The sequence below is a fragment of the Solanum lycopersicum genome, chromosome 10 (genome assembly GCF_036512215.1).
Source record: "Solanum lycopersicum chromosome 10, SLM_r2.1".
Classification (NCBI taxonomy): Eukaryota; Viridiplantae; Streptophyta; class Magnoliopsida; order Solanales; family Solanaceae; genus Solanum; species Solanum lycopersicum.
The window spans coordinates 57,980,327-57,996,663 of record NC_090809.1 but is presented as its reverse complement, the minus strand read 5'-3'; positions in this window follow the sequence as shown (position 1 = coordinate 57,996,663).

Sequence of the window (16,337 nt, the reverse complement as noted above, 5' to 3'; positions counted from 1 at the left end):
AGAGATCAAATTTAAGGGAATGTCTGGAGCATGCTTGACATTCTAAAGGACCAACGTTGAACCAGTATTGGTTTTCAAACAAATAGTGCCAACACTTAACACCTTAACCTCACCAGCATTACCCATCTTTAACACTTCAGAGTTAACAGAAGTTTAAGATGAAAAGAAGTCTTTTCTTGGTGTGACATGTGATGTGGCTCCAGAATGTACTATCCAACTTGTATCTTGAGATACAAAATTGATGACGTCTTTATCACAAGCGAAGAGAAGGTCATCTTGGACAACAACAACAACATTATTTTCTTCATTCTTCCCTTCTTTAAGATCTTGCTTCAATTGTTTACAAAATGTTTTAGCATGTCCTTTCTTTCCATAATGATAACATATAATATTTGGATTCTTGAATTTTGACTTGCTTCTGCTTTTACCTCTACTCCTCGGATCTCTTGTCTTATGTCTTCCTTGATAATCTGTATATAGAACATTTGAATGTGAAGATGTGTCTTGAGATTTTCTTCTAACCTCTTCATTAAACACACCACTCTTTGCATATTCCATAGTCACCTTTCCACCATTGGCAAAATTTGTTAAAGAAACACGAAGGGTTTCCCAAGAATCCGGTAGAATATTAAGAAGCCAAAGTCCTTGTAATTCATCATCAAAATTAATACCCATTCCTGATAGTTGATTAGGAATACCCTAAAATCATTTATATGATCAAGAATAGGACTGCCCTCCTTGTATTTAAAGTCCATCAATTGCTTAAACAAGAACAACTTATTATTGCCAGTTTTTGAAGCATAAAGCGTCTCCAACTTTTCCCACAATGTTCTAGCATGTGTCTCATTCACAATATGGTTGCGAACATTATCTTCAACGCATTGTCTTATATATCAATATATTTGTTGGCAACCAAATTCTCAATTTTCATCGGTCACATTCTCGGGTTTATGATCAGAAAAAACCTGAAGATGCATCTTCTTCACGAACAGTAGATCTTTCATCTTGCTTTTCCATATGTTGTAGTTTTTTCCATTTAGAAATACCATTTTACTGATATTCCCTTTCACATAGAAAACCTTAGCTCTGATACGATTTGTTGTGATGAAAAAATAAAAACAAAAATCTAACAATAAAGAACACCAAGTTTAACATGGAAACCCTTCAAACCAAAGGTAACCATCACGGGATCGACAAGATCCGAATTGATTCACTATACCAATAAGAGGGTTACAAATATTCTTCTAATGGCTACACAACAAGTGTCAAAAGAGAACAAACAATAGCTACACCAACAAAAGATAAATAGAAAGAAACACCACCCAAACCCAGCTTTTGTTTGGGGCCTAAGACAGGATCTTTTTGACCTTCGAATCTGATCTCCACCGTTAAAATCAACCACCAAAATGTCAGGAACACTTAGTCCAAATTGTTGCCGGATCCAACTGTTTGTTAATCGGAAAACACGATCTGAACGTTGCTGGTCGGAAAAAAACTGTACCAAAAGAATCCTTTTCTTTCTCTCTTTTGTCTTGTTGAAAGCTCTCTCAAAAACTTCTCTTATGTTCTAATGTCTTTCGAATATAATACCAATGAACAATTAATTATTCTCTCAAGACCAACCTCTATTTATAAAGTTGTGTTTTTCCTTACAAAACCAAAACCAACTACAAATAGGATTACAATTTCAATTAATTATTCTCTCAAGACCAACCTCTATTTATAAAGTTGTGTTTTTCGGATCCAACTGTTTGTTAATCGGAAAACACGATCTGAACGTTGCTGGTCGGAAAAAAACTGTAGCAAAAGAATCCTTTTCTTTCTCTCTTTTCTCTTGTTGAAAGCTCTCTCAAAAACTTCTCTTATGTTCTAATGTCTTTCGAATATAATACCAATGAACAATTAATTATTCTCTCTAGACCAACCTCTATTTATAAAGTTGTGTTTTTCCTTACAAAACCAAAACCAACTACAAATAGGATTACAGCCATGACGGAACGTCACAGGTTGCGTAACCCAAGCTGGGTCAGTTTTGTATTAAAAGTTTTTAAGGGGCGTTTTGGACTATTCCTGTTATAATCATAAAGTTAGTGGTTGAATGTTAATAATTCAATTACTTGGGGGTTATAGGAGATAACCTTGAATTAATTAGTGGGCTACTTTTACCATCTTTGATACTTAATTATATGCTAATTAGGGTAAAAGAAAAAGGGTTGGAATAAGAAAAATAGAAAGAACGGAGAGAGGGAGAAACGATCGATCAAGAGAAGAGAACGAAGAGGAAAGCAAAGCATTGGAAAAGTAGATTTCTTGACTTCAATTCTTCGGTGGAGGTAGGTTATGGTTTTTTATGCTATTCGTAGTAGACTCTTAATAGCGAATGATATGTGTTGGGTAGTATTATAAAACCTTCTATATGCTTAATTGTGTGCTTACATGATGTGATTATATAATTGTGATGAATAAGCATGATGAGTCTATTGAATCTCTAATCCTAAATTTACCTTGTTAATGATGATGTCTTGGTATAAAAGAAGGCTTGATGAACTAAAGTAATGAGATTGATGATGCCTTGGTATAAGAGAAGGCTTGATGAACTAAAGTAATGAGATTGATGATGCCTTGGTATAAAAGAAGGCTTGATGAATTAATACAATGAGATTAGTGGAGCGGGTGTCACAAACCTACACGTAGAATTAGGGGATCGGGTGTCACGAACCAACACATAGAATTAGGGGATCGGGTGTCACGAACCAACACGTAGAATTAGGGGATCGGGTGTCACGAACCGACACGTAGAATTAGGGGATCGGGTGTCACGAACCGACACGTAGAATTAGGGGATCGGAGTGTCACGTTCCGGCACATAGTAGTAGGGGAGCAGAGTGTCACGTACCGACACAAGAGAAATAAAGATAATGAATCTTGAAAGATGTTATATACTCAATTTAATGAACCTATTTCCCAAAGGAGTATGGTATGGAGTCTTGCGTCCTCATGGGTGTACTTGGCGTACTTATTAATGATTATAGTACTTGTTGTTGCTACTTGTTGAGTATTGTAGTTTATTTTATGATATTATCTGATATATACTGTTTTCTATTTTGAGTTGGTCGATGATACCTACTCAGTACCTGTGTTTTGTACTGACCCCTACTTGTATGTTTCTTTATTTGTTATTTGTGGAGTACAGCAAACGTATCGTCATCTTCAACTCAACCGCAACTCTAGCCAGTCTTCATTACACCGAATTTCAGGGTGAGCTAACGCTTATAGCTTGGACTGGATCTTCTTCTTCATGTCTTGATGCCTTGAAGTTCCGGCATGGACTAGCTTTTTATTTATTCTAAGCTTTCTAGATACTTTTAGAATTAGTAATTTGAGGATAGATGTTCTTGTGATGATGACTTCCAGATTTTGGGAATAATAAGTATTGAGTTTTTAGAAGTTATTTAATCGATTTTCATTAATGAGTTTAAGTCTTCCGCATTAAATTATGTTATTTATGGTTGAAATGTCGGGGTTTAGATTGGTTGGTTCGCTCACATAGTAGGATAAGTGTGGGTGCCACTCGCGGCCTGCTTTGGGTCGTGACAAAAGGAGTCCTACAAGAAAGAGGAACTGAGGAAGCACATAATGAATAATCTAGCTAAAATAGGCAGTGGTGTAGCCAGAATTTTATGAAGGGTGTCTAAGAATTACATTAACTAAAAGAAAACGACGAATGTGTGTACAAAATATTTTAAAATCAAACTGTATAATAATAATTAAATTTCTTTTATGAACAAATGTACAAAAAAAATTATAGTTAAACTACATAATACTTAAGTTTAATGTGCATATTTCATTTTATATAATGTGATCGGACAAAAACAAAGAGAAAAAAGAGAAAATTCGAATTAGAATAACATCATTTTTATGCTTCGAGCGACGACAACAAAGTAATTTTTTTTTTAAAAAAAAAAAGTCAAATCAATTAAAATTTTGATTGGCTTCTAAAATTTTTAATTTATTTTTCTTAAATTTTAAAGTTATATCTAATTAAGGATTATTTTATCAAATAATATTAAATTTTAGTTATTTGTAATTATAGATTATTAAAGTATTATTTATCTTAAATTTCAAGATTGAGGATTATTTTATCAAATAATATTAAATTTTAGTTATTTGTAATAATAGATTATTCAAGTATTATTTAGATTTAGAAAGTAACTAAAAAAATACTCTATTTTAAAATATTAAAAATGGCATAAAGGACGACAAATGTTGTCGGTGAGGATCCAAGTTGCGATCCCCAGCTCCCTAAGCGCTACTTTAACAACCCCAAGAATTACTGGGCTATACATGCTTGTTGGGCTCAGGGTATTCAAAATACATTAAATAGTCATTTGAAGTACCATTTTACTTATATGTACAATATAATTTTCCGACAAAGGATGTCCGATTGGACACCCTGACACCACAGTAGCTTCGCCCCTGAAAATAGGATGCTTAATCCTACAAGAAGTAGAAACCACTACGAAAGTAATCGAGATCCAATATCTATTAATAGGGTAAGATTTTATACAGAAAAACATGCGCACATAAACAGAGAGTTACAAGCAGAATGTTTACATAATCTTTTATGTATGTTGTCTGTGTGTGAGAGAGAAGAAGAAGAGGAAGGCAGAGAATCAAGCTTGAAAAAGTTGTCATCTTTGTGAAGAAAGTAAAGATCCTTCTCCCGCCTTCTCATTTGATAATAATTATATATTTTTTAATTATTTACATGCATGGTATGTATATCACATGATATTCTTAATGAACTCTTTTATTATATCTGTAAGAAATAATAATATGTATATAAGTTAGGTATAATTTTTTTGAGATATATATTAATTTTTGAATATCCTTAACAAGTTTTTTTTATCTTCGTCACTGTGTGATAAAAAGATAATATAAAGACGAAAAGAACAAGAAATAGTGTGTATGTTGAAATGTTTTTAGTTTCTAATGTGAATTTGAAATATTGAAATAAAAATCCCTAAAGAAAAAATTAGGTAGGTAATTTTTTGTTTAAAAACAATTAAATAATGAGCTTATGATTAATACAATAAAATTATTGCATTCTTAACATCCCCGTACGAGAAAATAATGAGGCTCACTAATTAATTTAAAGATCAAACAAAGAACAAAAGTAAATAATGATATTTCTAAGAGTAACTTAAGCATTATTACAATTTTAGCTAATGTGAAATGCACGTACCGAAATGTAAGAATTCAAACAACATATCTATTGGAGTCTCAAAGAATTCGAACAACATATCTATTGAAGTCTCAAACATTTATAAGCATACAAATATGGAGAATTAGATATAGATATAAATAGTAAAATATAAGTTCACAAATAAATATTTTTGATATAACTTCGTGTTGAACTCTTTAAAAAAGAGATCATGTGTAAATATCCTTCTTAGAAATTCTAAAGATGTACAAAAAGGAGCACAATCGATGAATCCTACATTGAGGAGATAAGTCATTTTAAATTTGGATGCATAAATATTATTAGATGGTCTTCATGTTATAATTTGTGAATATCTTTTTGTTTTATGTGTAAGTTGCGATCGCTCTCTATGATCATTCAGGTTTATTTGATCACTTCACAAATTTTTTACCAGATTCTTTAATATTTATCGCAGTGGTTAACATCATATCAATCAATTGCTCATCCTCTTTGATTCCTTATAATAATATTAATATCATGACTAAAGCTTGGTAATTATTCTCAAAAAAGTGTTAGGGAGATCGGTTGAGTTGTTTGGAATTCTTTTGTCAATTTCATTAGCAATAAATATTATAAAATGGTTTCTACAGTATTATCATTTTCACTTCTACCAAATTACGAAAGAAAAAAAATCATTCATTCCATGATTTTCTTTCTCAAATATATAAGGAAATAATTTTATTGGTAATTTTTTATTCAAATGGAAAGTACTGATGTAACTAAAATAGGGATAACCTCCTTGTTCGTAATGACTTTTCATTTTTGACTTATAAGCTAAAAGTTATAAATTAGAAATTTCAACTAACGACTGAATTTTTAACAATTTGACTTAAAACAAAGTACTTATGAACATTTTTTAACTCACTCACATGCTCTAAAAGTGTTTTAAAACTAATTTAGGTTAAAACATGTCAATTCAAACAAGCTCTAAATCAGGGATTCCATGTGATTGAAAGAAGGTTAAATTTTGTGCTTCTTTAACAACTACAACAACAAAAATAATTACACCACTAACAATAAATTTTTTGATGAGATTTGATATTCCATAAATATTACAAACGTGGTGTATTGATAAATAACTTTCTATGTTAATCCTCATTTTATGCTTAGTTTGTTAATGATTGTTAAATTGAGCTGCATAATTGTTCACTAGTTTGTTCAATCAAAAGAGATAAATTAGCAAATATTTTTTCGCTATCTTCTTCAGATTGAATCATTATTTCCTTCAAGTAATTGAAAGAGCCTTTTGAAATTATCTATTGAATCAAGAGGAGATATTTTTTATCTCAAGACTATCCCCTACGGTTTTCCTCACACATATTCATTAATAGTTTTGTAATTAGTTTATTCTAGGGAGACTAGACCCGCACGATTTAAAACGCATTACGTGTTCGAGGCACACACTTGGAAGCTTGTGTTTGAGATAGAGGGAACATTGACCAGAAAATTTGATGAAAAATTAAAAGTAGTCTTACTAATGTCCGGTTTGATAATTGGACACAATTGAAATCATTGTATTATTATCTTTCTATTTCAGATCTTTCTAGTTTAAAATAGCGGATATTTGACAATGAAAATTCGAATGCAAAGGAAAAAGAAAAGAGCAAGATAAGGGGGAGTTCATCAAACACACATAAGAAGCACCAAGAAAAGGAAAAGGAGCAAGATCCTTTAACTATCAGGCAAGAAGAAAATAAATTGAATTTAAAAACAACATTTGCATAGTATTTAGTTAAGGTGTCTAACACTTGTGAAAATCCTAAATTGCTACAGAAGAAGAAGAATATGGAGAAAGCCATGGCCAAGTTGAGAGAAGGAATTGTCAAAATGTCCAACAGTGCACCAAATGCGCCATTACCAGAGACTCAAAATTTGATTCTTCAACAGCACCTTCATCATTATATGTCTGATCTTCAGACTACTCCTAATCATCCTCCTTATACTTGGATGATTGAAAAGGCATAGGAAGCATTGAACGAAGAAGGGGGTTCTAAAGAAGAATCAATATCTGAGTTTATTACGAAAAATAATGACAGTTTACCAAGGGCTCATACGACAATGTTGAAACATCATCTGGAAAAGATGTGTGAAAGGGGGGAAATTGTTATGACTGATGGAGGACGGTTTTTGCTTCCTGGTGACAGTGAAAATTCGAATGCAAAGGGAAAAGAAAAGAGCAAGATAAGGGAGAGTTCATCAAATACACATAAGAAGCACCAAGAAAAGGAAAAGGAGCAAGATCCTCAACATGTGGTGCATTTGGAGCAACCAAAAAAAAGAGGTCATGGGAGGCCTCCTAAGAACAAAGAGGTTGGGGCCCAAAAAGGTGATAATACAACTTCAGCATTGGCAACAAAGGAACCAAACGTTAAGCGTGAAAGGGCTCAAGGGTCAGGAAGACGGGGCTGATCTAGATGATGTACTTGTGAAAGATATCAGATAGTCTAGAAGAAACAAAACAACCGAGGAATAGGAAAGAGTTTTGGAAGACACAGTAAAGTAGCATTTCCAGAAGTTCAAGTGTTAGCAGATACATTTAAGTTGTTTTTATTTCTTTAGATACAATAATGTAATTCGAACTAGTATTGTTAGTTATTATTGAGAAGCTATAATATTATTTACTAGTCGCTTATATAAAAAAAATTAGTTGATAAAATCCAACTTATTAAAATCATATTATATAATTCTTATTATATTTTCTTCAGTTATTTTCTTTTGTCTTATTACTTTAATAGCTATAATACGTTTGAAAATACTATCACAATTATATAAATACAAGTTAACTAATTTTCATGGAAACAACACATTTTTTATTCTTTATACATCGATTGTGTCAATTACACTCAAGTGATAACATGTTTCTTTCTGCAATTTTGACGTAATCCATTGCTATACCGAAACATGATTAAATAAGTTAACACTATGCAAATGTTGCAATAGGCTACATGTTATTCTTCTTGCTTGATTGTCAAACAATTTCGCCTCATATGCATAGTTTCTAAGGAGCCTAGTATTGAAAAAGTATGTCGAAATTGTAAAACTTTGTGATGGAACCAACACGTTCTAGGTGCCATCGCAACCCTAGCATGATCTTTTAAAGTAAACTTCCCCAGAAATTCTATATGTGAGGAAAAATCTTTTTACTATTAGGCAGAAGAAAAAAAGTTGAACTTGAAAACGTCTACATAGTATTTAATCAACTTTTCTAACCCCGTTCGATCGAAGAAATTGATTATGTCTAGTGTGTTATCACTTGAGGTAGTTGACAAAATCCAACTAATTGGAACAACCATATATTATACTTGCTATTTTTTCTTCAGTTAGTTTCTTGTACAGTATTACTTTTAATAGGTATAATATGCTTGAAAATACTACCACAACTATGTATATGAATAAGTTAACTATTTTTTCATGGAAACAACAGATTTTATTCTTTTTATATAGATTGTGTCGGTTACACCTAATTGGTGACTTGTTTCTTTCTACAAAAATGACGTAGTCCTAACACTATTCAAATGTTGCATGTGAAACCGATTTCGCCTTATATGCATGATTTCTACCTTTGAAAAATCATGTTGGGATGGAATCAACTTGTTTTTGGTAACACAACATACTTAAAAAGATCTTTTAAACTCAAGGTAGCCATAAATTCTATACGTGAAGCAAAAAAAATTTCACTATCGGGTAAGAAGAAAATAAATTGAACCTGAAAACAACATTTGCATAATGTTTAGCAACTTGTCCAATCCCATTTCGTCGTAGAAATTGGCTATGTCGAACATGTTAAACTTGAGGTAAATGACAAAATCCATATAAAAAAATTGAAGTAGTGTATTGTTTTCGAGATAAATTGTTAACTTATTTATGTATAGTAATGGCAGCATTTGAGCATTAGAATTTAAGTACATCACACCTATTAAAATTAGTACGAAATATGCAAATATATGAAAAATAAGGAACATGTATACTAGTTTCAATTAGTTAAATCAAGACCGATAAGTCTTAATTAATAAGAAAACTAATTACTAGTTATATTATAAGAGTGGTCAAAATTTTTTATATTATGCAAGTAATTTCAAAATTAGTTGCAATAATGTTATATCAAAAAAATAGTAAAACCATGTTAGATATTAGAATTTTGACATTATATATTACCAGATTTTCATAATTGAAAATCAGATTATACTATACTACTTTATATTATATAATATGACAATTATGAGACTTATTAATATTTCATAGAGGAAAAATATTATTTTAATAATATTTTGATTAAATAGTATGATTGTTGTAAACACAACCTATCAAAAATGACAAAAATTATTGTGGTCAAAATATATTATATGAAAAAGGTAAATAAGATATTAAGGACTTCACTTTTTCCTCCAAGGACTTCAACATACTAGTAATCTAGTACAGCTAAAGCCAAGGCTGCTTGGGTAAGAAAAAATGCTCTTTGTGGACTCAAATGGTATGTTTAAAATGGTATTAATAACCTTATCTTGAAAAGAGATTCTATGTTAATTCTCAACATGATAAAAGACAACGTTCTTCCACCTTGACACCTGAAAGATACTATAATAGAAGCTCAAAAGTTGGCGCAGAAGATCCATTGTCAATTCCAACATTGTTATCGAGAGGTTAATCAAGTTGCAGATGCATTGGCCAAATGAAGCATCCACATCTTACCCTGAAGGACCTGCCGCAACATGCGAGAAACCCTTATATAATGGATCAAGCACAAATGCGCTCCTTAAGATTCAAGCGCAAAAAACTTACTTTTTGGTGACTAAAGTCCTTGCAAATAATTAACTGCTAGATGTTATTTGTTGGAACTTTAGATTAGGTAATTTATATTGCAATTATGATTTTGGAGGGAAAGATAAGATTGTCCACCTCTTTTGTACATGTTTGATGTTAGATATTGAGATTAATACAATACCTAGGCTCTACAAGGAAATTAAATTTAGAATATCTAGTATAAATTACATCAAATCTCAAAGGTCGAGGTCTTACTATGATTAAGTTTGTGAGACTCAAATTAAATGGGCTTTAAAAAACTTTTTCAATCCCTAATAACAAATTGATTTGAGACGATCATATGAGCCAAACCCATTTTGACAACTTTAACTATATATATCATAAAGCTAGCCTATAACAACAATATTAAAACATCACAATTTAATTCCTTTTTAGCCAAAGCTTAGATGTTGAATTTGATTATTCTAATAATCATAATTAGGTATGAAATTTGTTGGTGTGAATATTGAGCTGCTCACTAAAGAAGAGAAGAAGTACAAAGAGTGCCCGCACACACAAATCCAGATATTTATCGATTATTTGGTCTTTTAGTTTTTGATTAGTTAACGATCTCAACCAATAGTGGGTTGAAGTATTATAAATTAATCTACATTTAGAAGTTAAGTACAAATAAGGCAATACACATACAATGTTAGGACTAATTACCCGTTAGAAGTCTTTTCCTTGTCATTTGTAAAATGTTGGGAGTCCTTCTCTTACTTTATTTATACAAGGCATTTCACAATTGAAAATATCGATCAAATATATAAGAAAAGTTTCATATATATATTGTTATATGGTACTAGAGAATGTTTGAATACCTCTCGATCATTCTTTTTATTGTATTATTTTATTTTTCACAATGAATATTGATTCACAGGCTAGTAGTCGGTCCATTCCAGTTCTTTCTTCCAATGCCGCTGTACTTTTTCCTTCTCTAGTCCCACTAGATCTGCCATGACTAATGTGGTGGATCAAACACAAATTTTATCTCCATCCATCGGATTATCCAAGTATGGCTCTCGTTTCTTCTGTCTTTGATGGCAAGGCTTCTGAAAGCATAGAGAAAAGCAACAGTGATAGCATATTCGACAAAAAAAAAGAGTTGAAATTCATTTATGGCTCCTTGTTAGTTCCAAACACTGATCCTTTGCTTCAAAAAACATGAGCCAGATGTAATGATGTGGTCCTTTCATAGCTCATGAATTCTCTTTCTATGAAAATAGATAACCTTTGGAATGATCAAGAAGACAAATTTGACGTGAACAATTGAGAAAATTGTTTCAGACAGAAGAAGTGCAATTAGTCAAGGTAATTTTAGTGTATCAACTTATTTCACAAAAATGAAGTGTTTGTGGAATGAGTAAGATGGACTAAACACTTACTCTTCTTGTACTTGTGAGTGTGATTGTGATGCTAAATAAAGAGTATCAAATCTCATCAGTATGAAATATTTGTTTAGTTTTTGATGGGCTTAACTGACACTTTTGTTGGTGTCAGAAGTAATATTATGTTTTCGTCTCCTTTGCCTAACATTGGGTAGGCCTAGTCCTTTGTTATCGAAGATGAAAAATAAAGGAAAATACATGTTGCACCTGCTTATCTTGGCGATTAAGAATCATTCATAATTGCTAATTCAAGAGGAAGTAAGTACCCGAACCTCAAGGCACAAAAATGAATTAACTCAGGATATGATGGAAAAAAGAGCAATGCGTTATTTGTGCTTACTGTAATAAGCCAGGTCACATTGTGGATAAATGCTACAAGATTCATGATTTTCCTGCTAATATTAAATTCAAAAAACCTAGAAAGTTTCGGGGCACATCACAAGGAATTACGACTTTCAACTCAAGTGTTTACAATCAAAGTGAAGGATTTACTCAAAGAGACATCAACGCTCCAGAAGTCCAAGCTCTCAATCAGGAGAACATAATACAAATTTTGCAAATTCTTCAACAGATAAAATCAAATCAACATACAGGAAGATTCAAAGAAGCGTTGAATCTAAGTCTTTAGGGTATGTCCATGTTTATCAGTTCTTATGCCTGCTTTATTGAAATTGATGGGAATTTTTAGATATTAGATACTGGAGCATCTAAGCATATGACCTATAATAGGGATTTCTTTTCAAATATTAAAGCTTTTGAAACAATCACGCTATAGACTCATGGTAAACTTGCCTAATTCCTATAGAGTCAAGGTTACTCATGCAAGAACAGTCACGCTATTGTCGAATATTATTCTGCACAACGTTTTGTATTTACATTCTTTGAGATTTAATCTAATATATATGCATAGGTTTTTGCGTTTAAGTTTTCAATTCGAGCAGAAAGTCTAGTTCTAGTTCAGCTACAAATTCTATTAGAAACACATTTAAAAAAACCCCGATCCTTAGGCATTATCCATTAAACAACTTTTGTGTCCACCCCACAACAAAATGAAACTTGAGCCGAAAAAACACCTATTAGAAACTTCTTGGGTTCTATTGTATCAGTTTCACCTTCCTATTAGCTATAGGGAAGACTATCTTTTGACAACAACATATTTAATTAATAGATTTTCCTCTAAAGTCTTAAATTTCAAAACACCAGTTGAGATACTTTTTAACACTAGAGCACAATAATCTCATCTTACAAGTTTTGATTGTTTGTGTTTTGTTTCTACCCTTTCAAATAAAAAAGTACGTTTGATCCGAGGGCGGCTCCTTGTGTGTTTTCTGGGTATCCACACGAAAAAAGGTCTACAAAGTTCTCAATCTTAAATCTCTGCAGTGTTTCGTTTCATGGCATGTTGTCTTTTATGAGTTAACTTTTTCCATTTTCCTCTACCAAGTCCTCTTTTCCTACCGATTCCTTATTTCCTACTGCTAACAAATACATGCTGCAGATCTATCTTTTGATGTCTTCTCATTACCTGTGGATGATCTTGTCTCTTTAAATGATCCCATCATACAATTTACACATTCTCTAACTGTAGTTCCTGATTCTTTGCCTCAACCAGAGCTTACTCCACATATTCCCTCTATTAGGTCTTCACAACCTACCATGGTTGATGTCATTGTGGCTATATACATGCTTTGAAGATCTTCCTTGATCAAGAATCCAAAATAAGAGATTTGGGAATTTACATTTTTTTCTTGGAATGGAAGTACTTCGTGAATCACATAGTTTGATGCTTGGTCATAGGAAAGTCGCCCTCGACTTGTTCAAGGAGTTTGATATTCTAGGCCTATCTCATGTGTCTTCTCCTTTAGACCCAATTGTCAAACTAGGCTTCTCAAGAAGGTAAAATGATCTGATAGACCGTCGTACCTGTATGCATTTGTATTTTAGACCTTATTTTGAACTTTGTCAACTAAACCCTCCAACTCAATAAAACTTAACATTTTAAATCTCTCTGACCATTGACCAGGTCTATGTGTCAACTTAATTAATGAGTTGGACAAACACGTGATTCCAAGCATAAAAAAGAGCATGAACCTAAGAATTTTGATTAAAAATAATTAAAAGAAAAAGAAAATTAAAATAAAAACAAGAAAAAATTAAAAATAAATATTTCACTTCTCTCTTCTTAATTTCCCCCACCCATCCCCCTTTTTCCTATCTTCAACCATCATTTTACCATTCTTCCCCACCAAGACCTTCATTTCACTCTTTCTTCCCTTCCTTCCTCCTTTCCAATTTCTTTTTCTGTTCTTTTTTTTCATTTTGTGTTCCCCACAAATTAAAAACGAAATTGTCCGAAAAAAATATATATAATAAACCTAGTTTTCGAAAGAAATACTTCTAATGAGTATTGACCTCTTTTGTTGTCAAAGTTATTCTTTATTTTTCATCTTGTCATTTTTGTAGACAACATCTGATAGTTTTGAATAGTGAAAAGTAATTTTTGAATATCTTTATGAAATTAGATGAAGTGTATTGTGTAAAATTGTATTTAAATATTAAGATATATTAAGCCATTTTAATGGTGATTCATTTACATCAACGAAGGAAATGGTTTTAGAAGTTGCTCAAGTAACAACGAAGTGAATAATGGTGTGAAAATGAAGAAACAATTATTTTTTAAAATAAAAAAAAATAATAAATGACATGTTATATAAAATCTGATTTGGATAATGACATGTCATTTTCATTGGGCGTTTGAAGTTCACACAAAGCCAAAGGGGTATAAAGTGTTGAGTCTTATTGAGTTAAACGTTCGGTTGACAAAATGCTACGTTAGAAGGTCTAGAATAAACACTCATACAAGTATAAGGGTCTATTAGACCATTTCGTCCAGTCCAATTGTTGATCCTACTTTGTATCGACATCTTTCGGGAAAGCTAAACTACCTCACATACACACTAGATCAATCTCTCCTTTATCGTAAAACACTTGAGTCAATACATGTTGGTGCCCAGGAAATCCTATATCAATGTTGCTCTTAGACTTTTTCGCTACCTTTTGAAATAAGACAATAGACATATAATGTTAGGATTAGTTACCTGTTAGGAGTCTTTTTCTTGCTATTAGTAAAATTTTAGGAGTCTTTCTCTTGTTGTATATACCCAAGACATTGTACTATTGAAAACATCGATCAAATTTATAAGAAAAGTTTTCGCATATATCTTTTGTTTTCTTACAAAATGAACGTGTAAAACACAACTCTTAAAATATATTTTTTTAATCAAATGCTTGTTGTAGCTAATTATAATTAGATTTTATTTGTTGGCTTTGTTTTGTTTTTCGTATAATATAATTTAAGAATTTGAATGTTCTTTAATTGATTAATGTTTTTGTTGTGCCTTAAATTCTTCCTGTTGATTAATATTGACTCAAATTTAATCGGATTGGATATTTCTTTCCAACTTGTTGCTGGTAAACTTGAGAAATTAGTTTCTTCAGTTAGAAATTTTCTAAGCTTAAAATTAATGTTTATTGTCTCAACTTTAATTTAATTACTATTGTGAAGTAAGAGCGATTGAGGGATAAAATCAATTGTCCAAGTTTATTAAAATAATATATTGAAATGATAGGATACAGTGAGAACATTCATAATATATCGTCTTAATTGTTGTGAAGAAAAAATAAAAACGAAAATCTAACAATAAAGAACACCAAATTTAACGTGGAAAAACCCTTCAAACGAAGGTAACCACCACGGGATCGACAAAATCTGAATTGATTCACTATACCAGTAAGAGGGTTTCAAATATTCTTCTAATGGCTACACAACAAGTGCCAAAAGAGAACAAACAATAGCTACACCAAAAAAAGATAAATAGAAAGAAACATTACCCAAACCCACCTTTTGTTCGGGACCTAAAATAGGATCTTTCTGACCTCTGAATCTGATTTCCACCGTTAAAATCAACCACCGAGATGCCAGGAACACTCAGTCCAAATTTCAGCCCGATCCAACAGTTAGTTAATCGGGAACACGATCTGAACGTTGCTGATCGGAGAAAAAGACTGTAACAAAAGAACCCTTTTGTTTCTCTCTTTTCTCTTGTTGAAGGCTCTTTCAAAAACCTCTCTTATGTTCTAATGTCTTTCAAAGACAATACGAATGAGCAATTAATTATTCTCTCAAGACCATCCTCTATTTATAGAGTTGTGCTTTTCCTTACAAATCCAAAACCAATGACAAATAGGATTATAATTCCAATCCTTTTCCTAATAGAATTGGAAACACAATAAAGAGAACAATTTAAATCATTTTCCAAGTAGTATTAGGCCATGTGCCTTTGGCTGGAACATGGGCAATAGCCCAACAAACTCCCCCTCCAGCCAAGGGGCCAAATGGACTTCAAGTGGTGGATCTCTTGGCAGGCTTCATGCCAGCCGCACATCTACAAAACTCATGCTTATATACGATCAACACTTTCATTAGCATATCTGAAGGATTATCGTTGGTGATCTTCTCATCCTCAAATAATTTATCGTCTAGGGCCACTCTAATCCAATGATATTTTCTACTAATATGCTTGGACTTTGAATGAAAGGTAGAGTGCTTTGTGAGATAAATAAAACTTTGATTATCACAAAATAAGACAAATCTTAATTGTTCAAAATCAAGATCTTTGATAAACTCCTTCATCTAAAGTAATTCCCTAGCACCTAATGGCAATACATTCGGCTTCTGTGGTAGATAGAGCTATGCACTTCTGAAGTCTTAATTGCCAAAAAGTAGCTCCCCCTCAAAAAGTGATCAAATAGCCAGAAGTAGATTTTAAATTGTCAAGATTTCCTCCCAAATCAGAGTTTGTGTAGCATACTAGTTCAAACTTGCC